Raw genomic sequence first — 14,953 nt, 5'->3', positions numbered from 1 at the left:
ACTTCAATCTGTTAGCCACCATCCATCCTCCAACCTCCTCCAGATACTCACACAGGACCTTCACTGCCCTCACTGGTTCCATTTTAAAAGAGAGGTAGAGCTGGGTATCATCCGCATATTAATGAAAATCCAGCCCAAACCCCCTGATGATCTCTCCCAGTGGCTTCATGTAGATGTTAAAAAGCATGGGGGAGAGGACGGAACCCTGAGGCACCCCACAAGTGAGAGCCCAGGAGTCTGAACACTCATCCCCACCACCACTTTCTGGACACAGCCCAGGAGGATGGAGCGGAACCACTGAATAACAGTGCCAACTCCCAGCTCCTCTAGACGGTCCAGAAGGATGTTATGGTCGATGGTATCAAAGGAACTAGGAAACAGCTCTCACCTTTGTCCCTAGCTCGCTGGAGATCATCGACCAGCGTGACCAAGGCAGTTTCAGTCCCATGATGAGACCTGAATCCTGATTGGAAGGGATCCAAATGGTCCGCATCCTCCAGATGTGCTTGGAGTTGTTCAGCAACCACCTGCGCAATCACCTTGCCCAAGAATGGAAAATTTTAGACTGGGCGATAGTTGGCCATGTTGGCCCGGTCTAAAGATGTTTTTTTAAGAAGCGGTTTAATGACCGCCTCTTTCAGCAGTTCTGGGAAGGCTCCCTCACAGAGGGAAGCATTCACCACCCCGTGGAGCCCATCACCCAGTCCTTCCCAGCTCACTTTTATTAGCCAGGATGGGCAAGGATCAAGGAGACAGGTGGTTGGTTTCACTCATCCAAGAAGCCTGTCCACATCCTTGGAGGTAACAGATTGGAATTGATTCCATGCAATTCGACTAGACAGGACTCCAGCACTCTCCTGCCCTGGCCCTGCTACCACAATAGAGTCTACCTCTTTCCAAATCTGAGCGACTTTACAGTATCTGCAAAAAACTTTGCAAAATCGTTGCAAGAGATCTTGGGGTCTTTACCAGGCCCCGATGGCAAAGGTGGTTCCATTAAATTGTGAACCACCTGAAAGAGTCCCCTGCTGCTATTTTCTGCAGCTGCAATAGAGGCGGTGAAGAAAGTCCTCTTTGCCATTGCTATCGCCACTTGGTAGGCTCAATGTCAAACTCTAACCCGTGTCCGGTCCAATTCAAGATGAGTTTTCTGCCACAGCGGAATTATTATTATTATTATTACAGACAGGGCTCCTTCCCACCCTACCTGGTGATTCCTGGTATTTGAATCCAAATATTCTGGCAGGATATGAGCTATGGGCCTCCTTACTCAGGGAAAGACGCTGACTTTGTCACTGGGGCCCTCCCTCCCTCCCTCTCTCCCGGTTTGGCACAGGTGACTGCTCACCTGCCATACTTAGAAACAGGAAAAGAAAACACCATCTCCTTGACCCTCAATTGTGCATGCATCAAGGAAATTCTTGCTTGACATGCTCCGCTAGGGAAATCGCCTTGCCAAGGCCCCGGCTTGTAAACAAAACCTGTGGGTAGGATGTGCCAAAGAGGTGTTGCTCAACTGGGCGTCCACGACACAGAAATGGGCAGGCAAAGCAGAGTCCCAGTTCCAATGACAAGGGAGGGAGGGAGGCGGGGACAGAGGGGGGCATGATTGGCTGCATCAATATCTACAAGAAGGCAACCTTTGTACAGTGGCACATCTACCTGTGTAAGCTTTGTTTGGTGGCGACGGGATCTGACAGTTCGCTCGCTGCATTCCTGCTTGGGGTCATCCAGCTTGCCCTCTTCTGCCACCTGGAGGTAAGTGGAGAGGGGCCCCCTCTTACCACGCACGCACCAAAGGCAGGTATGGAGAAAGTGGGTAGCAAAATAAGTTTTCTCTTTCTCTCTCTTAATCATTACTAAAATCAGGAGCCTCAGAACAGCTGTAAGAAAGGAGTCCCGCTCCCAATTATCCTGTGGAACATGCTGCCACAAGAGGCTTGTTCACACATCACACTGAGCTCAACTACAAACTTGTCTCTAGACATTTGCAAGTGTTTATGTGGAACAGTGTGTGTGTGTCCCCTTGATTTGTACAGCTCAGCTTTTCGCGTACACAGATTGTACACATGTTGGATGCTGTTGGAACACCTCTAAGGTGTGGGCTGTGGCGATGGTAGCCCCTAGGTTTTAGTGATCTGAAAAGAAGTTTGGATTAGGATCAGAGTTCTCTCCATGACTACTTGTCATGATGGGGAAATGGAACTTCCACGTTCAGAGGCAGTGTATCTCTGTGCATTCGTGAGTGCCAGTTGCTGGGCAGCAATATTAAGATGTGGCTGTTACTTTCATGCCCTGTTTATTGGCCTCAGCAGCCAGCAGTTGGTTGGCTGCTGTGTTGGGAAGCTCTTTTTATATGAGAATATATATATATACAGTGTGTGTGTGTGTGTGTGTGTGTGTGTGTGTGTGTGTGTGTGTGTAGGCATGCTGCCTGTCGGTTCCCTCATGATATCAACATAGCTGCTAGCCATGACAGTTATAGAGCATCTAGGTTCAGGAGCAGTCTATCTTCAATTGCCAATTAATGGGAAGCTTTCATGCCCTGCCGGGGGGTCCTTGCAGGTCATCATGGGAAATGGGAAGCAGATATTTCATGGGACCTGGGTCTCATCCAGCATGGCTCTTTTATTTTCATTTATACAAAGTGGTGCTCTGTTTATTTATTTTATTGATTGAATGTTCATACGTAATCTGAACTTTTCATAAAAGTACTGTATATCAAGTCAACAAAATCATAATAATATCAGTAAAAAGCAAAATAAAACATAATTTTAAAAACCCAGTATAACAACAGTAAATACCAGTAAGTTAAAAGAAAATTTCATCCTGCGGTATAGTTTTCAGAAGATGTTTGCTAAACCTCTACTGGCAGGGAGTTCCCCAGGTAGAGCCTGCCACTAAAGGCTTGCTCCTAGTGTTGGCCAACTTCAGAGATGGGGGGAACCACTGGAAGTACTCCATTAAGAGGATCTCAGCAACTGAGATCGCGCATAAGGGATCAGATTAATCCTGAAGGTACCCTGGGCTCAGGCTGTTTAGGACTTTGTGGATTACCTGGTATGGTAGCAAAATGGCAATCAGTGTAGTTTTCTTCCTGTTCTGGTCAGAGAACGAGTTGTGTCTTGGCTCCACTGTAGGCAGCATTTCTTGTCAAAATGATGGTAGACTAGCCATGCGTCCCCAGGCATTTATATAGAGCATTTGTAGCCTGCTCTTTGGTCAAAAAGGGTTCCCAGACTTGTCCAAAGCTTGTAATATAAAAAACAAAACAAGAAGGGACAAGAAGGGAAGAGGAGAAAAGCAAACTCAGGCATTCTTAAACTGAGTGCCATAGCCACCAATGGCAGTTCTGTTTATTTAACAACAACAACAACAACAACAACAACAACAACAATTTTATTATTTCCATCTTGCCCATCTGGCTGGGTTTCACCAGCCACTCTGGGTGGCTTTCAACAGAATATTAAAAACAGAATAAAACTTCAAACATTAAAAACGTCTCTAAAGAGGGCTGCCTTCAGATGTCTTCTAAAAGTCAGATAGTTGTTTATTTCCTTGACATCTGGTGGGAGGGCCGGTGCCACCACCGAGAAGGCCCTCTGCGTGGTTCCCTGTAACCCCACTTCTTGCAGTGAGGGAACCGCCAAAAGGCCCTCGGAGATGGACCTCAGTGTCAGGCTGAACGATGGGGGGTGGAGACGCTCCTTCAGGTATACTGGGCCAAAACCGTTTAGGGCTTTCAAGGTGAGCACCAACACTTTGAATTGTGCTCAGAAATGTACTGGGAGCCAATGTAGGTCTTTCTGGACCAGTGCTATATGTTCTCGGAGGCCGCTCCCAGTCACCCGTCTACCTGCCGCATTCTGGATTAGTTGTAGTTTCACAACTATTAATTGCACCAAATGTTTTGTGCATCTGTGCCTAATCCCGCCCTGAATGAATTAATCTTTATTTGCATCAGCCATTGGCCATAGCAATAAAACAACAATACGATATACAAAGAATAGAAATAAAAAGTCAATTATATAAAATACATTTTAGGGTTTTCAATTAAATAGTGAAATAGTGGATCTTATTCTGATTGCCCCAGCTAAGAACCTTGCAACCTTTGTTGTCACCTGCTCATTTTGATCTGCCAAGAGAAAGGACACTGCGGCAGCGGTTGGGCGACCCAGAATGGACAATAAAAGAGGGGTGATAATCTCACCCTTATCTACAGTGTTGGGTTTTTTTTAATTAGTGTGTGTATTTCTTTTTGTAAATCTAAATATATAAAATAAAATTGGGACTAAGGTTTATTCTCAGGACAGTGGAAGGCGTGTGTGCTGTGTCCCACTGGTGAAGTGGTGGTGTCAGCCCCCATCATTCTTCTGATAGGAAATACTGGGCGTGTATGGAATGGGGGTTTGAGGAGGATCAGCTGAAAACGTCCCTATTTTCACCTGAAGAATGTTGGAGGGAATGTTAGACTGGCTTCCTCTTTGTTATCCTTTCACCGGTAGGCTAAGGCCTTCCTGTCCAGACAGACCTTTGGAAACTAACGTTCAGGCGACACTGATCACTGACTGGGCTGTGGTCCAGACAAGCAGGATTTTAGTTACTGGTTCCAAATGTGTTCTGATGTTTTTCAATTATTGTTTTTAACTAGTCTGTTTTTATGACTCTATATTTTATAACTGAAGTTTTTAAATGATGTGAGCCACCTTGAATCCCAATTTGGGAGTAAGGTTGGATAGAAATGTAAGAAAAGAAAGAAAGAAAGAAAGAAAGAAAGAAAGAAAGAAAGAAAGAAAGAAAGAAAGAAAGAAAGAAAGAAAGAAAGAAAGAAAGTCTGGGGAGATTTCCTGAGGGCCAGACAAAGAGGTATGGAGGGCCGTATTTGGTTCTCAGGTCTGAGGGATACAGCAAACATCCCACACACATAGCAGCAACACATTTGCCTCCCCAACATAATGAGAGTACTGTATAGCAATGCTTTACCCATCTCTTAAAGCTCCAATATTTTAACAGTCTCATAGAAAAGAGAATTCTGGCCAGGGCAGTTCCCTAGCTTCTGCAGCACTGAGAGGTGATAACCCTTATCTGTAAAGTTCCCTCATCCACAAATGACGAATGGTTTCGCACCTCATATTCCAGTCAACTATTCTACTTATGTTTCCTCTCCTTGCTACTATTTTCCATGATCTTTTTTGTTTATATGATGTCTTATTCTGATTTTATTTCATCAATTGTTTGTAGTTATAAAGAGAAAGCAAGACACGTGTATTATAATAATAATGATTTTTAAAATGATATCCAAATAAGTCATGTACAGAGGAAGTCAAAAGAAACAGATGGGCTTAAGTGTGACTAACATCTGGATATGATTGTGTTGATACAGTACAAATAAGACATTACTTGGATATGATTATGTTGATATACAGTACAAATAAATCACACACAGAGCAGACCCATGGAAATCAAAGGGAAAGTATGACTCACATTGCCAATGACATAATTATTACCATCATTATAGGAGCTCTGTGTTCAGCTTCAGGTACAGTATATTCCTGCCAATCATTTTCTCTACATAAAATAAAGATGGTGATGCCATGGAATGAATCAGCTTAGGTCCAGGGTGTACTTAGGAAGCTGTCATGGTGAGAAAGACGATTGATCTACCTAGCTCAGTATTGTCTACACTGATTGGCAGCGGCTCTCCAGGGTTTCAGGCAGGGAGTTTTTCCCAGTAGTAGTCATACCTCGGGTCACGTATGCTTCGGGTTACGTACTTCCAGGTTGCGTACTCCGCAAACCCAGAAGTATTTTTCACCACTTTTCGCCCCGCATGCGGTCTGCGCATGCGCAGAACCACGATATCACGCTTTCGCGCATGCACAAAATGGACGCTCGGGTTGCATACTTTTCAGGGCGCGAACAGCACCATGGAACGAATTGAGTACATAACCCAAAGTACCACTGTACATGGGTAGGAATTTAACTTGGGACTTCCTGCATGCAAGGCAAATGCTCTACCACTGAACAACGACGCTTCCCTACCTTGTGTGGGACACCTGCCAGTTGACTACCAGACCAGGCCCATAGCTCAGTTGAGCATGAGATTCTTAACCTCAGAGTTTCAGAATCATGCGTTTGAGCCCCACTTTTGAGGAAAAGATTCCTGCATTGCAGGGAGTTGAAGTAGATGGCCCCCGTGGCCCCTCCCAACTCTTAGATTCTATGACTTTCTATGACTGACTGACTCTGTGGTTGATATAAGATTTAGGCTGCAATCCTGTACACACTTACCTAGGAGCAATGGAGACTGGTCCACCATTAGTGCAAATATGGCGCAGTCTCATGAACTTCAGTCTGCCCTCAGCCAATTCCCTCCTTCCTGCCTTCCTACTTACAACCACTCCAGGAGATGGCCCAAGCTGCCAGCTTCCTCCCCCTCCTTAGTTTCACTGTTGCCGTTAACTCTGCAGGGAAGAGCATGGGGATAAAACTTACCTGGCTCTACCTGACAGCAGCTATATGGCACCACCCATTTTTAAGCTCCCTGCCTTCCACCCTACCAGTCCCAATGGGCACAAGGCAACACAGCCTGAAAATAGCTTGCATTAAACTCAGTGGGGCTGCACTGTTAAACTTGTGGCTTCTTCAGACTGCATTTGTAATCACTAAGGCTACCATACACCATACATTTAAAACACCCACACAAACACACACACAGAGAGAATAATAGGAACTGTTGCCCTCTCTCTTTCTTTGCCTCTTCAGCAGTGCAATGGCAGATTCAGAAGTGCAGGGTCCCTTCATGGTAATCACCCAAGCCTTCTACAGTTACCAGGAACAAGCTTAAAACTTTACTCTGCTTATATTAGAACCGGATGTTTAATCCAGCTCTTGCAGAACACCAGCCAGCAGTCTCAATCCAAAACAGTGATAGGCTGATCAGAGAGGAGATAAGCATTCTTTCTAATAAGGTCCTTTACAAGGTTGAATATCAGTGCAAGTAAAAGGAAACAGAGGGAAAGAACCAGTGCTTTTAAAAGTGAATGATTATACATAGCATACATATATGGCGTGCTGCTTTGCATATGGTTCGGGAAACAATACTGTCCACCAAGGCCAGCCTCCTTTCAATCTGTTACTAAAAGCACACTGCCTTCTGACTAAGGCCACATTCATACATTTAAAGCACCACTATACCACTTGAAATAGTCATTAAGTTCCCTCAAAGAATTTGGAAGCTCTGGTTTGTTCCCTTCCCAGAGCTACAATTCCCAGAGTTCCTGTGAAGAGATATTGACTGTTAAACCACTCTGAGAATGGTAGCTCCAGCAGGGTATAATGGGATGTCTCCTGACAAACTACAAACTTCACAGAATTCTTGGCAGGAAGCCATGACTGTTTCAAGTGGTATCATAGTAGTAGTAGTAGTAGTAGTAGTAGTAGTAGTAGTAATAATAATAATAAATTTTTATTTATACCCTGCCCTCCCCAGTCAAAACCGGGCTCAGGGCGGCTAACACCAATAAAATTACAATAAAACATGAAAAACAATTCATTAAAATACAGATTGAAATAAATATTAAAATTTAAAATGCAGCCTCATTTTAAGTAGTCCATAAATCCAAACCATGAGGGAGGAAAAACACAGGGGTCAGACTAAGTCCAGCCCAAAGGCAAGGTGGAAAGATGACAAATCCCACAGGGCCCTGGTCTCCTGTGAAATAGTGTTCCACCAAGTTGGGGCCAATACTGAAAAGGCCCTGACCCTAGTAGAGGCCAATCTAGCCACCTTATGGCTCGGGATCTCCAGAATATTGTTGTTTGTGGACCTTAAGGTCCTCCGCGGGGCATACCAGGAGAGGTGGTCCCGTAGGTACAAGGGTCCCAAGCTTTAAAGGTCAAAACCAGCACTTTAAACCTGACCCTGTACTCCACCGGGAGCCAGTGCAGCTGGTAAAGCACTGGATGAATGTGATCCCGCGGCCGGGACCCCATAAGCACTTTAAATGTATGGTGTGGATGTGGCCCAATAATGTATTGATTCTGCCTTCAGAATCCGATGGTGATCCCTGAAGAAAGTTGAAGCAGAAGAGCTTGTAAGAGCAAGACGGGGGTTGATTTTGGGGGAACTTTCCTTAAGAGATTATTTTTTAAGGGTGGAAAACAGCAGTTTAGCCCCAGGAACAGGTCTGTTTCCTCAGCACCCTCATAAAGTCACCCTAGACACATTTACCTGGGAGGAAGTCCCTTTGTACTCCATGGGTCTTCTCTACTGAGTGCAAATGGACTTCCTCCCTGGTACAGAAGCTGTTTTAGGGCAGCTCCACCGGTTCACCCACACTGGGCACCGAGTGGATAAGATGGGAGGGTTCTAGGACCCTGTTGGAGCCCTCGCACCTCCTTCCCAAAGCCTAGCACAGTGGCCTAGCTCAGGACCATAGGACCAACGTCCAGCCCTACCAGGCAAATGTGATATGATGGTTTAATGCGACCATAAATGCACTCACACATCCCTTTATCATCCAGGCTGCCTGCTTGTTGATGTTAAATGTCAGACAGGTGCCTAAGATTGAGTTTTTATTCAGTAAGGACTGCCGGCTGCATTTTCTATCATTTGTTTGGAACATTAGTCGTTCAAGGGCACTAAGTTTAGGGGTCGGCATTGCAAGGGAGCAACAGGCCCCTTCGGAACAACATACACTCCAGTGTGGGGCTGGATGACTGCAACTCTGCCCTTCTTCCCATGGGCAAAGTCAAGCGGGAGGGGGCAGCTGCCCCCTCCCAATCAAGAAAAATAAATAAAAATGCAAAAATGCATAGGTAACTAAGGTCCTCCCCCCCCCCCGCTTTCCTACTTCCTCCCCACCCAGAGATCTGAACTGATTACTTCTCACCTGGAGATGGTGAGAATTGGGAATTCCTGCATCCAAACTAACACTCAGCTGTGGACCTTCCCCTAAATATAATTTTTATAAAGCAAGATTCTCATCCTCAGAGTCCGGAACAAAGAGCTGTTTCTTTAAAATAGGAACATAGAAAGCTGCCTTATCAGTATCAGTCAGACCCATTGGTCTTTCTAGCTCCATACAGTAGACACTGACTGGCAGCAGCTCTCCAGGGTTTCAGGCAGGCGCCTGTCCCACTTGTTATTGGAGGTGCTGGGGATTGAACCTTCAATCTTTTGCCTGCAAAGGAGATACTCTACCACTGAAGATTCCACCCCTCATGCCAAAGATCTGGATGGGTTACAGTGCTTGCGGAATTAGGTTCCAGTCGTCATGGTTCTGAATAAAGGCCTTGTTATAAAATCATATTTGGGGGGGAGTGTTGCAGGTCTCTGTCATTTTCCCGACGGAGCTGAACTTAGCGCAAATTCAGGAGCTTCCGATCAGCGCCTGTCCTTCTTAAAAGGCAACGCATTTTGGGGTTCATATTTTTCATAACAGCCTGGTATGAATAGAAAGCTGCCTTGTACCAAGCAAGACCATTGTTCCATCTAGCACAGTATTATCTACACCAGGCACCAGCAACCTCCAATCCATGGGCTGGATCTGGCCCACGGAGGCCGCTTATCCGGCCCATGAGCCGCCTGGTCACTGAGCCGCCCACTTGGCAAGCCCCCCCCCACGCTGCGCTAAACCGGCACAGTGTAGCGCAGGGACTCACTGAGCAGTGCCGGAAATGGTGCCTGTGCCTGCGCAGACACCGGAAATCGTGGGCGCGATTTCCGGCGTTTGTGCAGCCGCAGAAGCGATTTTCGGCACTGCAGACCTGCGCAGACACCATTTCCGGCGTCGCACTGCGCCTGTCCGGCCCACGGACGATGCCCATGGCCAGATAACCTTGCTGGCGCCTGGTCTACATTGACTGGCAGTGGCTCTCTGGGGTTTCAGACAGAGTCTTCCCAGTCCTACCTGGAGATGCTGCTGGGGATTGAACCTGGGACCTTCTGCATGCCAAGCAGATGCTCTACCGCTGAGCTGTCCCTTCCTCAGCATTAGGCTATTACTCGTATCACAGGTGATTTATATCTGCCACTGAACCAACCAAACTTCCTGGATTTTTCCACATACCTTTGTTTCAAGTGAAATGACGCAAAAACGCACTGCACCTAACCTTTCAAAAGCGAGACTTGAGACTTATCACACGATCCATCTTCATTAAATAATAATAATAATAATAATAATAATAATAATAATAATAATAATAATAAAAGTAGTGACAGGCCTCAGCTGACAACGTGACTGTGTGCATTAGGCATTTAAAGTGTTTTTTTAAAAAAAATATCCTGCTCTCGCAGGAGAACAGCGTGCCAGGCCGCTGTAAACTTGTTCAAACAGCAATGTTCTTTTGCTCTCAGAGATGTCACTATTTTAAAGGGCATAGGAGGCTGTTGCAGCCCAGATGTTATCTTGCGAACTCCCCTGACTGAAATCTGAGCCCCAATTAAAGGGGATGCCATGCGTGCCATACCCTTAACCAGAAGGGCAGGATACCAAAGGATGACCAATTCATTTATCATAAATTTATTTACATTACTGTATTACATGTGGTATTATTTATGTTTACCTGTGGGATTAACTTACCCCATACATGCCAACTTGACAACTTCACAAGTGCCATGCAATACTTCTTCCACACTTGAAAGAAACTGAAATGTTAGCTTGGGGGCACCTACACTTTGGAACTCCCTGCCTATTGGCATCAGGCAGGTGCCTTCCTGGCACCCTTTTCAACATCTGCTTAAAAACATTTTTGTTTAGTCAAGCCTATCCAGACATGTTGTTGTTGTTGTTTAGTCATTTAGTCGTGTCCGACTCTTCGTGACCCCATGGACCACAGCACGCCAGGCACTCCTGTCTTGCACTGCCTCCCACAGTTTGGTCAAACTCATGTTCGTAGCCTCAAGAACACTGTCCAACCATCTTGTCCTCTGACGTCCCCTTCTCCTAGTGCCCTCAATCTTTCCCAACATCAGGGTCTTTTCCAAGGATTCTTCTCTTCTCATGAGGTGGCCAAAGTATTGGAGCCTCAGCTTCACGATCTGTCCTTCCAGGGAGCACTCAGGGCTGATTTCCTTAAGAATGGATAGGTTTGATCTTCTTGCAGTCCATGGGACTCTCAAGAGTCTCCTCCAGCACTCAGGGCTGATTTCCTTAAGAATGGATAGGTTTGATCTTCTTGCAGTCCATGGGACTCTCAAGAGTCTCCTCCATGGACAAAGACAACAGGCATCCAGACATGTAGACCTGACTTATGTTTTGTTTTCAGCAAGCGTTGATTTTAATCATCTTTTGAATATTTTGAATACCTGGTTTTTTATCAATCATTTCAATGTTTTCTTTTATATAACTGTAAACTGTGTTGGGGTTCTTATTTTTCTGGGCACCACAGTTTAAGAAAGATATTGACAAGCTGGAGGTTTAGGATCAGAGTTCTCCTTCTCCTATATGGGCTGCCTTCCCAGATTGACAAGTTCCATCTGCCCCTCACTTCCCTCTACAGCACATGCAAAACCGCCTTCTTGACCACTGGACCCACTCTTGGTCTCATCCGCTCAATCCACCAAAGCCTGTCTTTGCATTCAGGGTCCCTAACTCACCAGACCCATCAGCTACCTTCACCAGGTTTAGGTGGCCAGTTGAAGCCATTCCTGGGGTGTGGCCGCTGTCACATGCTGACAACTTCTAGGAGCCACACATGAGAGCTAAGTGCTGAGTTGGGGCAAAGGAGGACAAACTACCCCAGAAGAAGCATGACGTGTCACCCACCAGAGGTACTACCTCTCCCCTAACACCCCATACACCCCATAGGTAGATACCGTATAATATAATTAACAGAATACTGGGTGTGGGTGACGCTTTGGTCTAAACCACTGAGCCTCTTGGGCTTGCCAATCAGAAGGTTGGTGGTTCGAATCCCCACGACAGGGTGAGCTCCCGTTGCTCTGTCCCAGTTCCTGCCAACCTAGCAATTCGAAAGCATGCCAGTGTAAGTAGAAAAATAGGTATCGCTGCGGCAGGAAAGTAAACGGCATTTCCGGGCGCTCTGGTTTCTGCCATGGTGTTCAGTTGTGCCAAAAGCAGTTTATTCATGCTGGCCACATGACCCGGAAGCTGTCTGTGGACAAACGCCAGTTCCCTCGGCCTGAAAATGAGATGAGCGCTGCAACCCCATAGTCGCATTTTACTGGACTTAATTGTCCAGGGGTTCATTACCTTTTACCTTAATGCAGGGGTCAGCAAACTTTTTCAGCAGGGGGCCAGTCGACTGTCCCTCAGAACTTGTGGGGGGGCAGGACTATATTTTGAAAAAAAATATATGAATGAATTCCTATGCCCCACAAATAACCCAGAGATGCATTTTAAATAAAAGGATACATTCTACTCATGTAAAAACACCAGGCAGGCCCCACAAATAACCCAGAGATGCATTTTAAATAAAAGGACACATTCTACTCATGTAAAAACATGCTGATTCCCGAACTGTCTGCAGGCCGGATTGAGAAGGCAATTGGGCCGCATCCGGCCCCCGGGCCTTAGTTTGGGAACCCCTGCCTTAATGAATAGAATAGAATAGAATAGAATAGAAAAGAAATATGTGATGTGGGGCGTGTCCAAATGGCCCATTCATTCAGAATTAATCCCAATTTCCTTACACAAAGTTTATGTGATGGTTAGACTAGGTCTGGCTTTTATTGAGTATTTGTCCTGCTTTGTTTGTGCGGAAGTTATGTGACAATGAGCATTCAGAGTTTATCCTGATCTGCTTATAGAGTATTTACTTGTCTTCCCATTAGTCATTTGTTCATCCAACACTTTCCAGTGCTTTTTTCCTGTCACTTTCTAAAACATAAAAAGTCACTGAAAAAAATTGAAAACATAGGAAGCTGCTATATAGTGAGTCAGACCCATTGTTTTTTCTAGCTCGGTATTGTTTGCACTGGCTGGCAGTGGCTCTCCAGGGATTCAGCCAAGAGAACATTTCTGGCCCTGCCTGGAGATGCCATTAGGGACTGAACCTTGGACCTTCTGCATGCAAAGCAGGTTCTCTGCCCCTGAGCCGCAGCGCTTCCTCACAGGACTCAGTCATCAGGCTCCTTCATCAATCTTCTCAGGGCATGTTAGGATAGGAGTACAGGACCCCTGGTCTGGTGGCTTAATTAGTGTGCCTCCACCCCACCCATTTCAACCAAGCCACATCAAGTGTTGGGCATGTAAGGATGCAGCCAACCCAAAAGGGTTTTTTCAGGAAGTATAAATCAGCTGACCAGTGCACCCAGATAAAACGACTCCGAAAAACCCAGCAATCAGCTGATTTCAAACCCTGCAATAGGCGATGATGTCATTGTGATACCAGGTGATTGACAAGTGGCCGGCACCACCCCCTGTCAGACTTCACCCACCAAGGGTGGGGGAGGTATCAACCTGCTGGCTATCCAGATCTACCTCACCACACTTGGTTTGCACAGACCAATGGAAAGGCAGCTTTCTATCACCTTGTCATATTTCATCATGATGGGCAGGTGTGGCTGGTATCAGATCCTTCACATGCACCTCCATCTACATCCAGCCCCTCCTGCCCAGGACTGGCTGTTTGGAATGTGCTAGTGCTGTTTGCCAGGGTTTTATTTCTGGGCAGAAGCCCAAGGCCTTGTTGAACATATGGGTGGATCCCTTTGTCGATCCTGTTTTTGTGAGCTTCTTTATTGCCAGTGGGTTTATCTAAGGCCTGTTATATATAGTTTCTTTGAAAGGGATTGTTAGACAAGCTATGTCAGTTGCCAAATGGGTGACAGGCAAGGAAGCTACTGAATCAGACCCATTAGGCCATGGGTTGGCAAACAAAGGCCCGCGGGCCGCATCAGGCCCAATTGCCTTCTAGATCCGGCCCGTGGACGGTCCTGGAATCCTGGCAGCTAGCATAGTGCGTGTGCGATGGCTTTTTGCGACTCAGCCAGGCTTGGGCGTCAAAAGTGAGGAATCCTGGCAGCAATCTTTTCTTCCGGGGGGGGGGGAGAGGGAAAAGGAGCCACAGTTTGGATTTCCTCCATGGAGCTGCTGGCGACTGACCTCAGGAAGAGCAGTTGCGGAGGCAGGGGCTTGGAGGTGCCTTGGGACCGACACCTGCCGGTGTCTGTGGCGGCGGTGCTCCCCACCAAAGGAAGCGGGGAGCGCCTGGGCGGCTGCACTCCAAAGCGGTTCTGCGCTCTGCTGGGAGGCCGCTCGTTAGCTACACAGTGCGAGCCATGGAAAGGTGAATAGCTGCTGCCGCCTCGTCTTTCCTCACAAGGGCAAAAGAACGTTTTTGCTTGAGTGGCGCCGCTCTGACTTAGCGTGGCCAATGGCTGTTCCCTTCACCCACGCATGCGCACACGTTCTCCAGGGCTGATAGGAATGGCGTGCTTACCTCAGCCCCCCACCCCGCCTTACGAGAGAAATAATGTCAACATATAAAATGCAAAGGAAGCAATATGGGTGTATGAGGGAACACCTCCCACCCCACAAAAAAATCACATTTGGGCAACGTTGGGGTTGGTCCCAATAAGGTTTGGGGGGATGTAAAAAAAATGTGAGTCATAATCATGGCAACATATAGTCTGGCCCCCCACAAGGTCTGAAGGACAGTGGACCAGCCCCCTGCTGAGAAAGTTTGCTGACCCCTGCATTGGGTGATGTAGCTCTGTACTTCCCACACTAACTGGCAGCAGCTGTCCAGGGTTTCATGGAACTGTGTGAGAGTTTTTAGGGAACCCATATCCCCCTCACAGAAATATAGTTCCCAAAGGTCCCTGGGAAGAGGGATTGACTGTTAAACTACATCCAGGAAAGGAACAAGGGTCTCCTCTCGGCACCCTTAGCAAACTACAGCTCCCAGGATTCTTTGTGGGAAGCCATGACTGTTTAAAGTGACATGATACTGCTTTGAATGTACAGTGCACATGTGGCCTCAG

General features: G+C 46.5%; 1 protein-coding gene across 2 annotated transcripts in view; it reads left to right on the top strand.

The window, feature by feature from the left end:
• Positions 1-1,607: 1,607 nt before the first annotated feature.
• ENTPD8 (ectonucleoside triphosphate diphosphohydrolase 8) overlaps positions 1,608-14,953 on the top strand; it is a 29,108-nt gene continuing 15,762 nt past the window's right edge. For both annotated transcript variants that reach the window (XM_035113733.2, XM_035113732.2), the window contains exon 1: positions 1,608-1,758. The gene's annotated coding sequence lies outside the window, so the exon portion shown is untranslated. The remainder of the gene's footprint in view (positions 1,759-14,953) is intronic.

The sequence above is a fragment of the Zootoca vivipara genome, chromosome Z (assembly GCF_963506605.1).
Source record: "Zootoca vivipara chromosome Z, rZooViv1.1, whole genome shotgun sequence".
Classification (NCBI taxonomy): Eukaryota; Metazoa; Chordata; class Lepidosauria; order Squamata; family Lacertidae; genus Zootoca; species Zootoca vivipara.
This window is presented reverse-complemented; position numbering and strand designations above follow the sequence as displayed.